The sequence below is a fragment of the Martes martes genome (genome assembly GCF_963455335.1).
Source record: "Martes martes genome assembly, chromosome: 14".
NCBI classification, from domain to species: Eukaryota; Metazoa; Chordata; class Mammalia; order Carnivora; family Mustelidae; genus Martes; species Martes martes.
In genome coordinates, this window is record NC_137902.1 from 2,338,840 (window position 1) to 2,357,058 (window position 18,219).

Below are 18,219 nucleotides of genomic sequence, written 5' to 3' on the forward strand. Positions count from 1 at the left end.
GAGGGTCCATTAACACTGGAAGAGGGTGGGAGACAGAGGGATGAAAGCAGGAGCATGGAACAATGGAGCAGATCGTGGCCATCTATCTTAAGGAGAGGAAAGGCTGAGCAAGTTGCCCAGAGCCCCAGAGAGAATGGGCGGTGCAGCAGATGAGGTTGGGGAGTCAGTGTGGGCAAGCAAGGCGGTCCTACAGGCACAGAAAGCTTAGCCACTAAGCTTTGGTGGTGGAGACACAGCAGAAGAGAAAGTCAGGAGGACGGGATTTGATGACCAGTGGGGTGGGAAGAGAACACATGAGAGAGGAGGACTTTGAGGTTGGGTCTTATGTAGAAGTGAGTCTATTGTCCAAGACAGAAAGTCAGAGAGAAAGATCGGGATGGGAAACACAGAGTTTGGGGTGTGGGCAGGGTACAGATGGGAATGCGAACCAGGACATGGGAGACAAATCCCTGTTGGAACCCAGTCTGCAGTGGGGTAATTGACTAGGATCAGCAGAGGAGAGTGTGCAAAGGCGGAAGTGGACTGTGGATGGAGCTCCATGGAGCAACATCCCTGGAGCACTGATAGAGAGGGGTGGGGAGGGGGCTGAGAAACTGAGAAAGCTAGAAAAATTTCATCACAAATATCAGGGGGAATCGAGGGCCTTAGCGAAAGACAGATAGTGTGGCTGGATGTCATGCATTTGTCTGGCAATTGCCTGATTTCCCTTCAGTACTATTCAGCATCTTCACTGAGGGAAGAAACCAAATGACCAGGTGACCCTAGGTGGGTAATAAGTTTCTTCTCTAGACTCCTATTCTGCTAGATGCTGGGAAGAACGTAGAAGATATAAAGGTATGGTCTCTCAGCTTGAGGACCCACCCTCAAATTGGAGATAAGACTTGCACACATTAAATGTATTGATAACAAGAGCATGGAGAATATTCTAGAGCATGCTAAGAATAAGTTCTTTGGGGGCACCTAGGTGGCTCAGCCAGTTAAGCATGTGCCATCAGCTCAGGTCATGATCCCAGGGTCCTAGAATAGAACCCCGAGTCGGGCTCCCTGCTCAGCTGGGAGTCTGCTTCTCCCTCTCATCCACTCCTCCACCCCACTTGTGCTGTTTTTATCATCCTCACTCTCAAAAAATAAATAAGACCTTTTTTTAAAAAAGAAAGAAAAAAATAAGTTCTTTGGAGAAAAAATACACAGCAGGTTCTAACTAGGAAGAATTTATACAGGAAGAGAGGGAAAGCCTTTAAGAAAATAGCACACTAAAATAATCAGAGGAGAAAAAGAAATAAGCAGCAATATGGAAGTTTTAAATTCAACTTTACAGATAATTACACTAAATGTAAATGGTATTTTAAAAATCAGAAGACAAAGATGATCAGATTGAATAAAAAGGCATGACCAATGTATATGCTGTATATGTATATATGTATATATGTATATGTACATATATACATATATACATATGTATACATGTATATATATGTATATATACATATATAATAAGGCATAAATAAAAAGGCATGACCAATGTATATGCTGTATATGTATATATATACATATACATATATGTATATGTATATACACATATATGTATATGTGAAACACATTTTAAATATAAAGACATATCTATATCTCATCTCTATCTGTTGATATGGGTTACATATTAAATGGGTTATACACACACGCATGCTATAAGAAAAAAGGATGGAAAAAGATACAATGTATAAACACCAATGAAAATAAAGCAGGCTAGAGTGGCTACATTAACATCAGAGAAAGCAGACTGCCGGACAAGGGATACTATCTTGGATATAGAGAGACATGACATAAGTCACCAAGAAGATATGACAGTCCTAACATATAAATGTCCATGCACCTAACAGAGCTTCAAAATACATGAAGCTGCACTGCTAATGGGACTGAGGGAGAAACAGACAAAACTATAAATACGGCAGGATCTTCAACAATCGTATCTGAGAAATTGAAAGAACAAGGAGAAAGTCAAGAAGGACATGGGAAATGTACAGAACACTCTGAACCGAAGAGACCTAACTGACATTTATGGAACACTCCATGCAAGGATACAGGCTCCACAGTCTGGGTCCTATAACAAACCTCAGCAACCATAAAACAATTTAAGCCCTACAAAGTGGGTTCTCTGACCCAAATGGAATTAAACTGCAAATCAGTAACAGAAAGACATCTGAAAAACGCCCCCGAATGCTAAACTAAACTACACATTTCTAAAGAATCCATAGGTCAAAGAAGAGGTAACAGGGGTAATTAGAAAATATTTTTAATTGAGTGAAAATGAAAATGAAAATATGACAGGTCAGAATGTGTGGGATGCAGCAAAGGCAGTACCTATGGAATGATTTCTAACATTAAGCTCTCCTATTAGAAGAGAAGAAAGGTCTTAAGACAGAAAAAAGGAGAAGGAATGGAGCATTAAGGAGGAGAGAGATCTCTTCCCTCTACACCTCCTGACTTCAGGACACGGAGCTGTGCCTGCAGCCCTGCTGTCTCCCCTGAACTGAACCCGGAGGACGTCCAGGCCCTCAAACCCAACCTGCCCTAATATGTGCGTATCACCAGGCTCCTCAGCCTCTTCCTGGGCTCCCACCGCCCTCCATCCATCCACCCACCCAACTTCAAATCCTGGAGGATCCCTTTTCATCTCTCCCACCACCACCACACAGGCACACGCCAACAAAAACTCCCCCGAATTCGCTTCTCCCTCTCCATGCCTGTGAGCTCTGCTCTGTGTCAGGCCTTCCTCTTCTGTCTCCAGATACTCTAAATATGTAAGTGGTGCCCCCTCCAGCCACCAGCTCATACTGCAGCCTGAGGGACCTTGACGATGAGATTCCGTGTTGGAGAGGACAGGACTGGAGCTGTCTAGAGCCAGCCAGCTCCTGCAGGGATAGAGGACCAGCAACCCCTAAACTGGGCCCCCAGGCAATACTGCCGAGAACTTTCACTCCCATACTTGGGAGAACGGGACCTGCAAATAATCATTTATGTATCTTCTGAAATCTAATACGCAACACTGGTAAATAAGCCACAGTTCAGCAATTCCTGTAAGGAAACCAAGACGGTGGCATTCAGTAATCCACCTCATACCATACCAAGATCTTTGGGTCAAAGAAAAGTATACATAATGGCATCAAATTTGAAAAATCCACTCTAACACCTGCAGAGCCTGCTGGCCTGGTGCAGCAGAGAGCTGTCATGAGCTAGATGCCCAAGGAAACACAGGCGCTGTTCTTACCCGAAGCAACAATTCACTTATGCGTGTGACTTTCTTACCTTGGTCAAACCACATATTTAGCTGAATGATCCAAGGCCTTTTTCGGTTTATTTTGGTGGTGGAGGAAGTTAGACCAAGCACCATTTGACACATGCAGAAATACTAACCGTAGGCCCTGCAGTGAGCTCCCTATGCACAGCAGAGGGTGCGGACTTTGGAGAAGCTGACACGTGCTGGTGTGTTGCAACACTGTCACATGACCCAAAACAGCAAACCCACGTTGGACTTTGTTTTTTTTCCTTTTCGAGAGAGAGTGAGAGTGAGCGTGCACACCGGGGGACAGGGGCAGAGGGAGAGAATTTCAAGCAGATTCCTCACGCAGTGCGGAGCCCAATGCAGGGCTTGATCTCATGACCCTGAGATCATGACCTGAGCTGGAATCAAAAGTTGGGTTCTCCAGCAGCTGGGTCACCCAGACGCCCCTGCTGGAATTCTTAATCACCAAGAGGAAAGACACTAAAAGCTGAAGGGAAAAGGAAGACAAAAGCTATTTAATCATAAAGAAAACCTCACTTTGTCAAAACTTAGTTGTTCTCACCTCGCACTAGCTGGTCCTCAGACGTCTGCCCTCGGTGGGACCTATTTGTTGAAACGAAACTACTTAGCTTAGAGCCACGGTTACTGAATCCACAGTGGCTTTCATTTTACTAAATTTCAAGGGACACACCTTTGAAGAAAAGCCACGGTTGGAGGAGTCAGACCTCCAGAGGTGTCTCTTCCTCCACCACATGTCCCCTACCCTGGGCAGAGCCCCCTCCCTCAGGCCACCTGCAGGCTCCCCCCAGCTCTCTGCCCCGCTATGGGCCTCGTTCTCTGCAAGGGCACCACTTCAGAACCGTGACCCCCCGCCAGGTACGGGGTGGGAGGAAGAGTGGAGTCCATTGGCTTCTCCGACTCCAGTCTGCTCTGAGATCTAGTGCTTTCTCATCGCTCTAACAAGATGGGAGAGACGTGTCTTAATTTGCTTTCCTGAAGCACGAATAGGAGCCAAAGCAATGTTTCAGGGTTTAGACAGAAAAAATCAACTGAGACATTTTAAATCCCCTGGGGTCTCTCTGGACCACCGTGGAAACAGAAAATCATATATTTGAACTCACAGTCCCACGGTCAGAATACACGCATACAGCCAAGATCACAGACCCCCGGTGTAACGTCGTACCTTTCAAGGAATAAACAGAAGCCAGACATTCCGGAGACACTGAGGGGCCAGAGGCACACGGTATAAATTCCTCCAAACCCACTTAGGCCTCAAGCGCAGAGCTCTCTGCTTTCCTGGTCCCTGGAAAACCCCCACAGCTCAGTTCCCTGGGGCCCCCTCAGTCCTCCCCTCTTGAACTGCAAGGCTTCGGAGGCTGGGGTACGGGGGGCACGTAAGCGGAAGCAGAGGTGCCGTCCCAGTAGGCGAGCCCTCCCAGGCTTCAGCTGGACTTGGAAAGAGTTTAGTACAAAACCGCCCAACACAGCACCCTGCTCGGGGTGGCCGGGCCAGAAGAACAGCGTTTGGAGAAGAGGGGAGAAAGGAAAGACAATATGCTTTCCTTCTAACGCATAAGAATTGGGTCCTTCATTGAAAGGGGATATTACCCAATCCCTGAATAACAAAGTGCTGACTGGTCTGAGCTAACAAAGGGCACTGATCACTTTGACACGTACAGAGTGCTACACGGTACTTTCCAGAAGCATACGTATTGGAAATATTAGCTGTATTATCTCGTCCTTGTGTTAATATACGTCCAGGATTAGTGGCTCTCCTTACATTATTATTTCATGGCGATTTCATAAATATGTACCTAAAAATAACTCAAGCTGGAGTTTACTTAGAGTTCAGTATTAAACTCAACAATTTTTCCCTAAGAACTTCAGGTCCAGAAGGAAGGTCTTTAGCTGCCCGGCAGGTGGTCTCGTAAACTCAGTGGTGTCTGCCGGCCCAGACCCCCATGATACGGGCTTATCAACACAGATGGTGAGCGGATGGAACATTTTATTTGAGATAAATAAAATCCTTCACCCCCTTTCTCTCTAGGCCACCCCCACCGCGTCCCTCCAACACTGCCGAGGAGAAGCGAGCAGGTGAGTGCCACATTCCAAGTGCTCCAGAAAAACGCAGATACTTGCCCTCCAGAAGCAGACAGGCAGCAAGTGTACCGTGACTAAACGCTGGGCTCAGCTGCTGAAGAGACCCCCGCTGACAGTCTGAGGAGCCCACCAGAGGGATGATCCAAGCTAAGTCCGTCTGCCATGGGCTATCCGCAAAGTGCTTGGAAGGAATCCTGATCAATGCAAACTACAAGTACTTCCGAGTGCTTCGTGCCGCGCACTGTACGGGGCGTGGGGTACATGTGTTCTTGTGCAAGCCTCGCCGCTCTGGGAGGAGGGCACCGCTGTGCTCTTCACAGGTGAGGAGAAGGAGAGTTAGGGGCCGCCCATGGTCCCATGTCACGCAGCTAGCCTCTATCAGACCCATGGTTCTGACTTTGAAGGTGACTTTGAAGGTCCCTTCTACCACCTGCAGTCCCGGATGTGGAGCCATCACCAGGGGAGCTGGGGGAGGCTGGCCCCACTCTTAGCTCCCGTCTCCATGGGGCAGAGGACCTGGGTGCATGACTTGGCCTCTCTGAAGCTCCCATCCACGGCCACTGGGATCACACAGAGCCCTGACCTTCACCTTGCTCTATCAGCCATGTCCAGGTGACCTCACCGACCCACCCCTACACCCGTGCCTCCCAAAGAGCCACTTTTAATCCTGGCCTTTCCATGGGACATTTCCAGGCACCTCAGCTGCACAAAACTCACCCTGTCTAAAAATAACCCCTTCTTCCCCACACCTGCAGGCCATCCTCACCATCCATCCGTCCATCTAACTGCCCACCGGCACCAGAGCCGACACATTCACACGCACTCACACTCACTTGCCCATACACACATTATGGTTAGATCAAGCTCCTGATAAGAAGACAGTGCCGCGCAGAACATGAGTAGAGAGCCTTTCCAGAACGCTGAGGCCCCAAATTGCGGACTTCTAGGGGCAACAGCTGGTGTCTATCAGTGTCAATCAGTACTATTTCCACACGTTAGCAAATTAGGGCCCTAACAGCCAGAGAAGCTAATTCTTCTTGTGCCGAGATTCTCTTATGTTGGGGGGTTTACAGCCTAAATCACGCAGTACTTATGCAAACCACCTCTGCCCTTCCTGCGAAGTCCTTATAGACATCAGACACCATCATGCTCTCAAGGCCCATCACGTCTGTGTCACCTGTTGGGGACCAGGCAGCAGTGCCAGCCCCCGGCATCTTGAAAGAGCACCTCAGCTTTCCAGCATCTCCAAAAGCCCATTGGGTCCCAGGGGTCCCAGCACCTCGTTCCATATTCATTAGCTGGTGGTTTAATACTGAACTGCCGCCGAGATCACACTCCCAGACCCTTCCCTGCCTCCTCCCAGGCTCCAATGGGTGGCCTTATGTCAACGAGCTGTGGGTCACAGACGTACAGTTTCCATCATTTGGAACCGACCGGTGACTCCCAATGGTTCCTTGGACTTTTTCTGGTACGTGTTACGCATTTTGCCCCCGCAGAGGGTCACCCTGATGGACAGCCCTCCAGGAACTGACCTTCCGTCCCTGGGGCTGCCATCACGACCTGCCTCTGAAGTGCACACTGTGGCCGGGGTGTCCCCTCCACTAGGGCCCCCCTGTCACCAGCCCCTCCGATACTTGAATGTCTCTTTGTTTTCTCACAGGACATTCCGGGTCCGTCTTGAGTTCTTGCTCCAAACGCGGACCACGCTGTGCTTCGAGTAGCCCGGCTCCCTCTGGTGGAGAACAGCACAAGAAGCCCGGGCCTGGGTCCCCGGGGGTGCGGGGCACAGCAGACAGGGCTAAGCTCCCGGTGACCTCCTCAGCTTCCCCTGCCTTTCTGGAGCAACGTGAGGGCGTGCTCGGCCCTCCCCTCCGCTTGGACCTCCCAGTCCTCGTCGTGCTCCCTGCTTAGACCGACGACAGGATGACCTAGCCCGCACGGCCTCGCCGGCAACGGGGCTCACACCACCGGAGGGCGGAGACCGCGCAAGGCTCCACTATCTTCTCCCTCCGATGCTTGGGCCAAGCGCCGCGGCCTGAATTTCGGAGACCTGCCCCCATCGCCGTAACTCCAGCTCCAGTGGAAAGCGGAGGTCACGCCTCCTCTCCCGGCACCATCCTCCACGCAGCAGCAGCCAGAGGGAAAGACAGAAACCCCGCAACACGTGGTTTCCCACTCACTCCCCGTCGTCGTGCGCGGCAACGTCGCTATGACCCTTTCATCTCGCGGGCGTCGGTGCGGGCGTCGGTGCGGACTCCGGTTTCTTTTCAGCTGTTGGATAAACAGAAACATGTGCCCAGTCCGTCATCTCAAAAGAAAATGGACACGTGGATGAAGCTTGAGGCTATCACGCTCCGTGAAACACACCCGTCACCAAAAGACAAATGCCGTCTGGTCCCACTTTCCTGACGTACTTGGAGCCGTCAGGGCCACGGACACACGGAGTAGAACGGCGGTTGCCGGCGGCTGCAGGAACCCGTGCCTCCCGGCGACAGGGCACCGGTTCCCACGATGACAAGCTCTGGGGGTGCGGGCCGGTGTTGGAGCGCGGGAGCCACGTGGCTTGGGCCCCCGGCCGTGCGCTTACAAAGGGCTAAGCTGATACATTTCCTCATGTATGTTTGACCACCACGTTATAAAGTGAAAAAAACAAGTACAGCGAAGGTAAGGAAGGACAGTTCTAGGACAAACAGGAAAAGAAAGAAACGGAAAATTTACAGCGTCAGAAAGTACCACAAGGGAATGCCACGAACGTGTCAGAGATCTTCAAACGTCACCAAAAAGAGGCAAGAGGAACGATCTCCACAGGACCACATACCCGTTGCACAGTTGCTGGGTTCCATAAGGACCAGTTCATGAAAGAGGCGCCAACACGTTCTTACTGTCACATCTGTAGTCTTTGTCCGCGCGCTTACACAGCGCGCCCCTGCTTAGGGAAGGGGGCCCAGGCTTCCCCTTTAGGGGATCAGCTTCCTTTGCAGCCTGCGCCTGACTCTGCGGGAGAACACCCTTGGGGCTGGAAAACATTCTTCCTTCCGTGTCTCACCAGCCTCTGCCCCCACCCTCTGGCGGCCCCTGAGCTCGGCTGGCTCTGGGTGCGTTCAGGGGGGAGCTGCGCACTCCCTCTTCTTTGAGGACACAGGGATAGGCACCGGGTCTGCTCCCTGGGCTTGGTTCAGCTACCCCAACCCCAAGAGTGCGTGCACCCCCTCCCACCAGCCTCCCACCCGCCTCCCACCCGCCTCGAGCTTGGCGGCGCCGAGCACCAGGAGGCTCCCAACCCCCGTGCTTGGAGCAAGCGGTTCCTTGTGCCTTCTCGAGGGCTACTCTCTGTCTTAACTCCCTTGTTTGAAGATTGAAATTCATACCTCCTTGGGGGATATCCCTCCACGTTTTGAAACGTTTTGAATTTGTAAGTGCAAGTATCTTTTAAACCTTTTTTTTTTTTTTTTTTTTTAAAGTATAGAAAAGGAAAGGGAGATGGCCAGCCCGCTTTCTCAGGTCAGAAATCGCAAAAACCGCGAGAACGCTCAGAGCACATTTCTAAGGTGAGCAGAACAGGAAGCAAGGGAGCAAATGGAGATTCCCCTTCCCCAAGCTCCCAGTACCCAGGGGACCCTTCCACGGCCCTCAACAAGAGCATGCCGGCCCCTTCTTCCATCCTGCTTGGTTCCAGGCCAACAAGGATGGCTTTTCTAAATAACACTGCTGTGGAAACACGGAATTGGTTAATATGCTCATTACATTTTCTCTAGACTATTTCAATTTCGTATTTGGGGGAAAAAAACATGCATTATCTTAGAAATAACAAAATACGCATTTTTAATGGTGCATATAATGAGACAACATTCAAATGTCCTGCTTGGACAAGCTACACATTCATACTTAGCTTTTAAACAAGTTTCAAATGGAAAAAAGAAAATGAACACTTTTTCCCCCCGAAACAAACAAACAAGGTTGCATGTTTTGATGGAATGTTTTTAATTTTTCCCTTAGAGGGAAACTTCCACAGAGAAAATTATTTGTGGGGCTCTTGGCTCCGATCACTACCAAAAGAAAAACAAATTCAATCAGAGTGGACAAGTCCCTGGGATGCAGAAAGGAGGCTCTTTCACAAAAAATGAACTAACTGGCACACACGAAACTCTATTTGTTCCCTCAAGATGCCCTTCTTGGTAAGAGTCAGATGGGGAGAGGTTGGTCCGTGAGAGCAGTCATTGGCCTAGCTGCTGCCTTCACCAATTGCCATTTCCAGAAGCTTGGCAGTTCTGTGGTCTGTGTGGGACTACAGAGTGTCTGTCCGGAGAGCTCCCCGTCCCCGCCCCCCACCCAGCCTCGGAGATGCCACCCCAGGAGTGGGCTTGGCCGCACCTGCTGAGAACGGCTGAGTCACGGTCAGACCCTGAGGCCGTTCCAAGTTACCAACTTCATGACCTCCCCCTGCAGAGCCTCCGCGGGTCCTCCTGGTTCGCCCAGGACCATCCCAACCCACTGATCTCTTGTTACAAAGTTACTGATCCAACCAAGCTCACTCAGCCCCGCAAATTCCTCAGTTACAGCTTCCACCTGACTTTTTTAAATGGCAGATAGTGGTTTTATCTTCCTTTCTTTTCTTTTCTTTTCTTTCCTTTTTTTTTTTTACTTCCAGTTCTTGAAGCTATCCAATGGCCCTGATTTTATTTGCAAAGAAAATCACAAAAAGCAATGTGACCAGAAAGCACATCCTAATCCCATAATATGCAAATTTATACTTGAGGCCGCAGAGAACATACACACCATCTCCTCTCTCCCAATAGCCGATAGTTTAAATAGAGCCCTACAATCTGCATTGACCTACTTATCTGTGAATTTACATTTGGCCTTGGAGTCTGCTGCTCTGTTTTTCCCAAAACAACCCATGATTCTCAAATATCCAGCCAGTAGGCTTCTTTCCCATAGATTAGAAATTTGGCTTGTATCTGGGGCAAATGAGTGGTTTCCGGCGGGTACTTGACCCCCTAATCATTCTCGACATGCGTATAAAATTGCACATTTCCGGGGATGGAGGTCTCGAACGTCCATCGGATTCTCGAGTGAGCACATCAGCCGATAAGGATCACCGTTCTTGCTCTCACGGGCCAACGGAGTGTCGAGCGCGCAGAGCATTTTCAGAGGCGAGAGCAGCAAAGTGAGTCTTACATCTACTGTGCTAAACCTTAATGCTTGATCTCTGCAAACCTTCCGAAAGGACGGTCCAAGGTGGGCCAGCCCAGCCCAGGAAGGAAGTCAGCATCCAGCAGCCTTCCCGATGGAGAAGCATGCTTTGTCTTGGTGCCACTCTGTGAACCGTTTTTGTCTCTTCCCCACCACGGCACACGTCATTTTCACTGGGGCACGCTCTAACAACAACGCGTCACGGCATCAACAAAATGACAAACCCTGTGGCGTTTCAGCAAACATCTTAGAATTGAACACGGCTCTGCCCCTCTGCCGCTGCACAAACATACCAGCTCAGCACTTCGGAGGCACCACAGAGAGGTGAACATCGGGGATCACGCAAAAGCTCGCAGCGTTCCCGCGCTGAGCCTCTCCGGCGGGCACGGCTTCTGCACAAGCGAGAGCACAAAGCGCCGCGATCGCGGGGCCCTTCAGGAACCACAGCGGCTTCCGCACCTCGTGGCCTGGCTCGGGAGCGGGGCCGGTAGCGACGGCGCCCGTCGCGGGGCCTCCGTCAGAAGCGCTACGGACGTGACTTCCTAGGAGCTGCCTGTGTCGTTCTGTGTTAACGTGAAGGCTGGAGACAAATGTATTTCTCCTCCGCAGTCTGTGCAGGAAGAAGCAGGACCCCGCGGAGGGGAGGGTCCTCCGGGCTGTTCTCCGGCAGGGTGAAGCCCGGGGGAGGCTCGGGAGACCAGAGGCGCTGCGGAGGGACTGCCACTCTGGGGTTCTCCCCACCGCCAGGACCCTAAGGGCCCCGCTCCAGAAAGCAGTAGAAACCGTGTGTGTTTGGGCTCAAGGAGGAAGAGTAGGGAAGGGGGACGGCCGGGAGCCCCTTCCTCGGGTGCTGCCGCGCGAACAGAACCCTGAGGCCAAACGCCTGACCTGGGTGCCCAGCCCCGACCAGGGAGGGCCCCCAATGCTCGAAAGCATCGCACCTGCTCCCGAACCTGGGCCCTCAGGCCCCTCAGAAAACTCCCCAAGTGCCCCGGGTTCCAAGGCAGCCCAGTGAGTCCCTTCCACCCGAGCGCTCCTGGGAGCCAACATCCCAGTTTGGGTTCCCCTGAAAAGGGCAACAGTGAGGAGCACTTGGGAGCCAATCCCAGGATGAGGGGTAGGCAGTGGGAAGAGGACCGGGAAGGGGGACAAACCAGCAGGAACAGTCCCCAGGTGCCCCAGGAACTGCCCACCCGGAGGTGGGTACAGCCTCCAGCCCCCGCCGGCTTCCCTTCCCCGCTGGAACATACCCCCCGCCCCACAGTCCTGGGCTGCAGCTGTGGCCTCGTGAGCAGCACATGCCCTGGGGCCAGGGGCTGAGGACACGGCCAGCACCAGGAGGGTCTGTGCTCCCCCAGGACCGCCCCCAGAAGCTGGGCTGAAACCAGAGGGGGCCAGGGCAAAGCACCCCCCACACACAGCAACTGTCCATCGACTGTGGCGTGGGAGGCTGAGCCCTACTCGCCTGCCAAGCACACACGGAACGCGACACAAGAACAAAGGCCCGGCTCCACGGAGACCACCCTCGTGACTGAGACAGCACCCCATGGGAACACTCCCCACTCTCTGGGCACAGAAAAGAGGCCCCGCCCCAAACTGGTCCCAGTGAGGAAGGAGGAAGGGGTCCTGAGGTCGCCAGGGTCACCAGGATCACCGGGGTCGGCACATAGCCGTGCTGCCCGTCTTAGAGCTAAGGCCCCTCCACGCAGAGCCCCTCGCCCCACACGGGCCTCCAGTTCCACAAAACCCACCACGGAAGCCAATTCGAAGCAGCAGCTGCAGGTCTGAGGGACGCTCCAAAGGGAAGCCGGCTTTGGTCTTGGGGTCAAGGCCAGGTGCCCGCACCAGGGGGGCGGACACGAGAATGGACCCGGGGGCAGCGGTGAGAACCGTGGGGGTCCTCTGTGGCCGGCATGAGCTCCCCCAAGTGCCTGAAGGGCTGTACAGCCTTCAACAAGGCCTTACTCTCTGCACATTTACATCCATTCCCACAAACGCTGCGTCACTCTGGGAAGCAGAACCCTTTCCTGCCCAGCCCGCTGGGCCAGGGTTAGTCGGGACTGGGTTCTCAGAAACCTGCTTGCCTGGCCCTGGGGCTGTCCGAGTGGGACCTCAGCCCCCTCCCCACCCTCCCTGTCACACACGGAGGCCCCCCAGTGATGCACACAAGCGCTGGTATGGGGGGGGGTAGGGAGGGACCCAATGCGGCTACTGCAAAGCAAAAGAATCATTTAAATTAGATTTAAAAGGCCGGGTAGGTCCGGCGGCCACATCACTCAGCAGTGAGTGACCTCACCTCCCTCGGACAGACAGAGAACCCAGGAAGTGACGGACCCGGAGCTCCAGGAGCGGGAGGGAAGTCTGGAGCAGCCACGGGAATGAGCGGAGGATGAAGAGGGTCTCCCTGAGGGCGTGAGAGGAACCCCCATACCTGCCCCCAAGGAAGAGTAGCCCTGCGGACTCCAGAGTCGGCCCTGCAAACCTAATGCGTTGAGCTGCGTCCCTTCTGGAACATACGGACACCCGAATGAAGCCGAGAGATGGGGCTGGGGGCCTGAGGGCGCTGGCCAGGCGCGGGTCAGCACGCTGTGTCATGCCGACTGGCACCCCGGTCACAGCGGCCCGCTGCAGAGCAGACCAGAACCTCTGTCTGCAGGGGTGGGGCCGAAACAACACGGACACACGTGCCGATCCCCCGCCATCCGCCTGTGGCTCGTGGAGCAGGGTGACAGCGCGTCGGGAGCGCCGCGGCAGCCACGGGCAGCAGGGCTCACTGTCGGCCTGGCCCAGCGCCGAGACCCCAACCACCGAGGAACAGAGGAGAGGCTGTGCTGGCAGGGAGCCGTGTCCCCGTCCCCGCTGCGGTCGAGCACACCTGCCGATGAAGGTGACTCTCTCCAGGAGCACAGGGAAGGCAGTTCCGGGCCTGTCGCAGCACTCATGGCTTAGTGTCCTCCCTCTTACTGCTCACAGCCGCCCCGTGGCGAGGACCCCCACCAGTCAGTGACAGAGACCGAGGCTTGCAGAGGTCCGCTGGCCGCGTGTCATCAGCCGGCGTGGACCGGGCCACACTGGGGTGTGCACACGGTGTCTGGCCCCAGAGCCCACCACGCTCCTGTCCCTGTGCGGCGCAGCCTCCGTGAAACCCAAAAGCCCACGTGCCCCTGGCAGACACTCGCATTCCCTGGTGGCCATGGGAGCGGGGGGCAGAAGGAGGGGGGCTGAGCCGCTCAGGGGGGGAAAGAAGCTCAGAACTCGAGAAGAAGCAGACAGTGATGAGGAGGCGGAGAGCGGGCGAAGCGGGGCTGGGACGACCTCGCACTCCAGCGCGTGTGACTCGGCAGGTTTACGTGCCGAGGGCAAGGCCTGGGAAGGGGGGGGCGGTCAAAGCTGTGGGAGAGAGAACAAGGGACCGGGCGGGTGGCACAGAGCGCAGACCACTCGGGGACTCCCGCCTCAGACGGAAGAGGGTGCCTCCTGTCTTCTGACAGCCAAGAAAGAGAAGGGATGCCCGGGGGAGCAGACGTGTCTGCAGGGGAAGAGGGAGTTCCAAACGGCAGCTTCTATTCTCTGCGATTAGTGGGGAGTGATAATTCAGCCATGAGTAAGTGTGGACGCTGGGCAGGTCAGGGACAGAGCAGGACAGGAAGGGTCTGAAGGAGCCACTGCAGAGGGTAGGAGAGTAAAGTAGCTGGACGCTGGACACTCGCAATGTCCTCCGGCAGCGCGGACAGCCCTGCTGCAGCTGGAGATCAGGAACTTATAATGAACGTATCATCTACGCCACCAACAAATGTCAGAGAAAGTCTGAAACCGTCCACAGTAAGAGGCCCACATACAGCCAAAATTTACCACAAGAATAAGAAAGGGAGGAGTAGAGAGGGATAGACAGGGACGTATCAGCAAAGAGAGCAAAATGGAGCGTGACATCTAGTTCTTGAGTTTCCTGGACATGAAGACAACAACAAAAACTTCATTACCTGCTAGACACCCATCCGCTTGAGAATACCTCCCTTAGCTTTGAACGCTGAGAACAGTGCATTCCTTGTATATTGCTTTATTAAAGTTTTTGTTATGAGATTTAAATATCAATACTACAGAAACACTGGATGATGGGAGAGGAAAAAAAAAAACACCCCAAATTCCAACATATCCAGTCCTTTATGTGAGGTCCAAGGAACATGTGAGCAAGACCATCATTAATGGGTTTCCAAATGATGCAGGAATATTCTCTCCATGGCCATTCACACCTCAGTCTTTGCACAACGAGGGGAACATAATAATAAACTGCTTCAGGACATTCCTCTATGAAACAAAACTCATAGTATGGACATGTCTTCCAGAAGAATCTGATGAATCAAAAGTAGAAATCAACTAATACAAAAGGACGAGATGATTAAAGCAGTTCCTAGGCCAGGGGTTGTCAGCAAATACTACCTGAGGACCAATGCCAACGTGAGAACAGCTTGGGGCTTGAATTCAAAATACAGATTCAGCCTTATCGTTGAAGATTCTGATTCCATAGTAGAGGTGTTGGTGATAGTGATGGTAATGATGATGATGATATTGATGACAGTAATGATGGTGATGGAGGTGATGGTAATGATGATGGTGATGATGGTGGTCATGGTGACGGTGATGGTGGTGATGGTGGTGGTAGTGATGAAGGTAATGATGGTGATGATGATGGTGACAATGATAATGATCATGGTCATGGTGATGATCATGATGGTGGTGTGGAGATGAATCTGGTGATGATGATGGTGATGATGGTAATGATAGTGATGGAGGTGATGGTAATGATGATGGTGATGATGGTGGTCATGACAGTGATGACGATGATGGGATGGTGATGATAGTGGCAACAATGATAATGATGATGATGGTCATGGTAATGATGACAGTGACAATGAAAACAACTATGACAATGACAGCAGCCAGCACTGCTTACTAATTTTCTGTGTTCTAAGCACTGTTCTAAATCCTTTACATGCCCCATCTTACTGACGAGGAGACTGAGGAAATCTTTATTTGAAAGAAGGTATGTTAGAAACAATCATCTAGGTTTGATGATAACCTGCTCTACTCTTCTCTCTCACCAGCCCTTTGAGTCTTATCTACCAGTTACAGTGGGGAGGCAAGAGTAAGGATAAGAGGGACAGAATATTTAAGGACTGTAGGGACACCTGGATGGCTCAGTGGGTTAAGCCTCTGCCTTTGGCTCAGGTCATGATCTCAAGGTTCTGCGATCGAGCCCCACAACGGGCTCTCTGCTCAGCAGGGAGCCTGCTTCCCATCCCCCCCCTTCGCCCCGGGGCTCTGCCTACTTATGATGTCTCTCTCTCTCTGTGTCAAATAAATAAATAAAACCTTTTTTTTTAAAAAAAGGAATATTTAAGGATTGCTCAAGTATTGCTTCATAGAGCAACGAAAGCAGACCCCAACCAACAAAAAGAGAAATGCATCTTCTTGCTGTACAAATGCTGTGGCCACAGCAGCCTCTGTAGAAAAGAGGATTGTTGGCTTGATGCCCATGTTAACAGTATCTAAATGCTGTGGCCACAGCAGCCTCTGTAGAAAAGGAAAGGATGGTTGGCTTGATGCCCATGTTAACAGTATCTACCCATACAGACAACATTCTCAATCATTAGTGGTGTCAACACTTTATAAGGTAGGAGGGCAAAGTACCATGAAGAAAGAAAATGTCTGGGGTTTCTGGGTGGTTCAGTCGGTTAAGTGTCTGCCTTCAGCTCAGGTCGTGATTGTGGGGTCCTGGGATCAAGCCCCAGATTGGGCTCCGTGCTCAGTGGGAAGTCAGCTTCTCCCTCCCCCTCTGCCTCTACCTCTCCTCCTACTCATGCTCTCACTTGCTCTCTCTGTCCCTCTCTCTCTCTCTAAAATAAATAAATAAAATCTTTTTAAAAAGAAGGAAAATACCTAAGCCTTGTTTGGTAAATTAAGGCAAAGGACTTAGGGTGGTGCGAGCCTAAACACTCTCTTAGAAGAATAGATGATGAAAAAGCATTTCATATTCCTATTTTCTTATTCCATCTCTAAAAATTAGTCATAAGGACCTAGATTAGCTAAAATATGCTTAATAAATAATCTATTCAACCATGGGGGATTAGTGTAAATGAAGTTATAGAAACAAACTTACTGACATACATTTATTAAAAGGAAATTAGTTCATAACATATTAATAGGAAAAAACAGATTATAATCAAGATGTAGAACTTCTGTGCCAAGGGCCCTGTAATAGGTTGTTTCCAGCTGATGCTCCCACTGCAACAAATAAAATACAAATATAGAAGCCCTGAAAGCCATATTTTTAAAACCTCAAAGAGCTGTGGTAGCAATCGTGTCTGTTTGAGCAAATATCCCAGGGAGGGAATGGTTCTTAGAGCCAATGATTGCCAGAAACTATCTCTTGTGAGAACATTTGGATATTTGGGTGACAATATGAGGATTGGGCTTGGCCAACGCAGAAGGAGTCTAGTAGAAGAAAGAACCACCAGCAGAGCTTCTGATAGTCACATAAACTGCCATGATGGATTGAAAATCAGAACTGGGCGGGGGGGGGGGGGGGGGAGAGAACAAAAACAAAAACAAAATACCAATTTAAATCCTCAGGGCATTTGTTACGTTCTAGGGAAACAATGGAGGTTGGGAGGGGGTGGGGCTAGAGTCAAAAACTTTTCCCGGGCAGATGAAAATATGCTTCTATTAAGAGGATTTAAAAGACAAATTTCCAGGAGAAAGGGGGCTGCTGAAAACACAGAGCCAGGATCCGGCTCAGCAAAACTGAACTGGAAGCTGAAGGAAGTAAGAGCGAAAGACCCAAGAACAAACATCTGAAAACAGAGATGAATGTCCCACAGCACTTCGGAGCTGAGGAGGCAGGTACCTGTCAGCCTCCAGATCAATAACCAAGGAGGACCACGCCCAAGAGAAAGGGGCTGAATCAGCAACCAGCAACCCAGCTCAACTCGACTAACCAGCTGCTTGAACTTAAACAGACAGACAAGAAAACCACTTAAGAAGAAGATAATCCTTTCCAGAAGAAAGCAACATCATCAGCAGGCTCTATGGGTCTTTCGTTCACAATGTCTGCAACACTGTCAAAAATTATGAGACAAATGAAGAGGCAGAATAAGGTGACCGAAAATCAAGAAAATGAAAACAAGACTATGTAAGCAGATTCACAAATTGCCCACATGCTGGAGTTAGACACAAAGACTTTCAAATAACTATGCATAGTATGTTAAAGAAAGTTTTAAAAGCAGATAAAGGAATGAAAAGATTAAGAATCAAAAAGAATCAAAGCAAACAGACATCCTAAAACCAAAATTATCATATTTGAAACTAAAATGCAGCAGAAGCATTGAAAACAGGCTGTACACAGAAGACAACAGTGAGCTCACAGAAATAGCAGTTAAAACGTGTCTACACCACAGCACCAGAAGGGAAGTTGTGACAAGGACAGAGCAGAGCACGTGAGGCATGTGGACCAGCACCCATGCGAGTAGAGGCCCAAATGAAGTAAGACAGGTGATGAGGCAGAAACAATATTTAACAGAGAACAGCTAAGAATTACACAGAACTGAGAAAGGCCGGTAACCCACAGATTTGAGAACCTCACTAAAGCC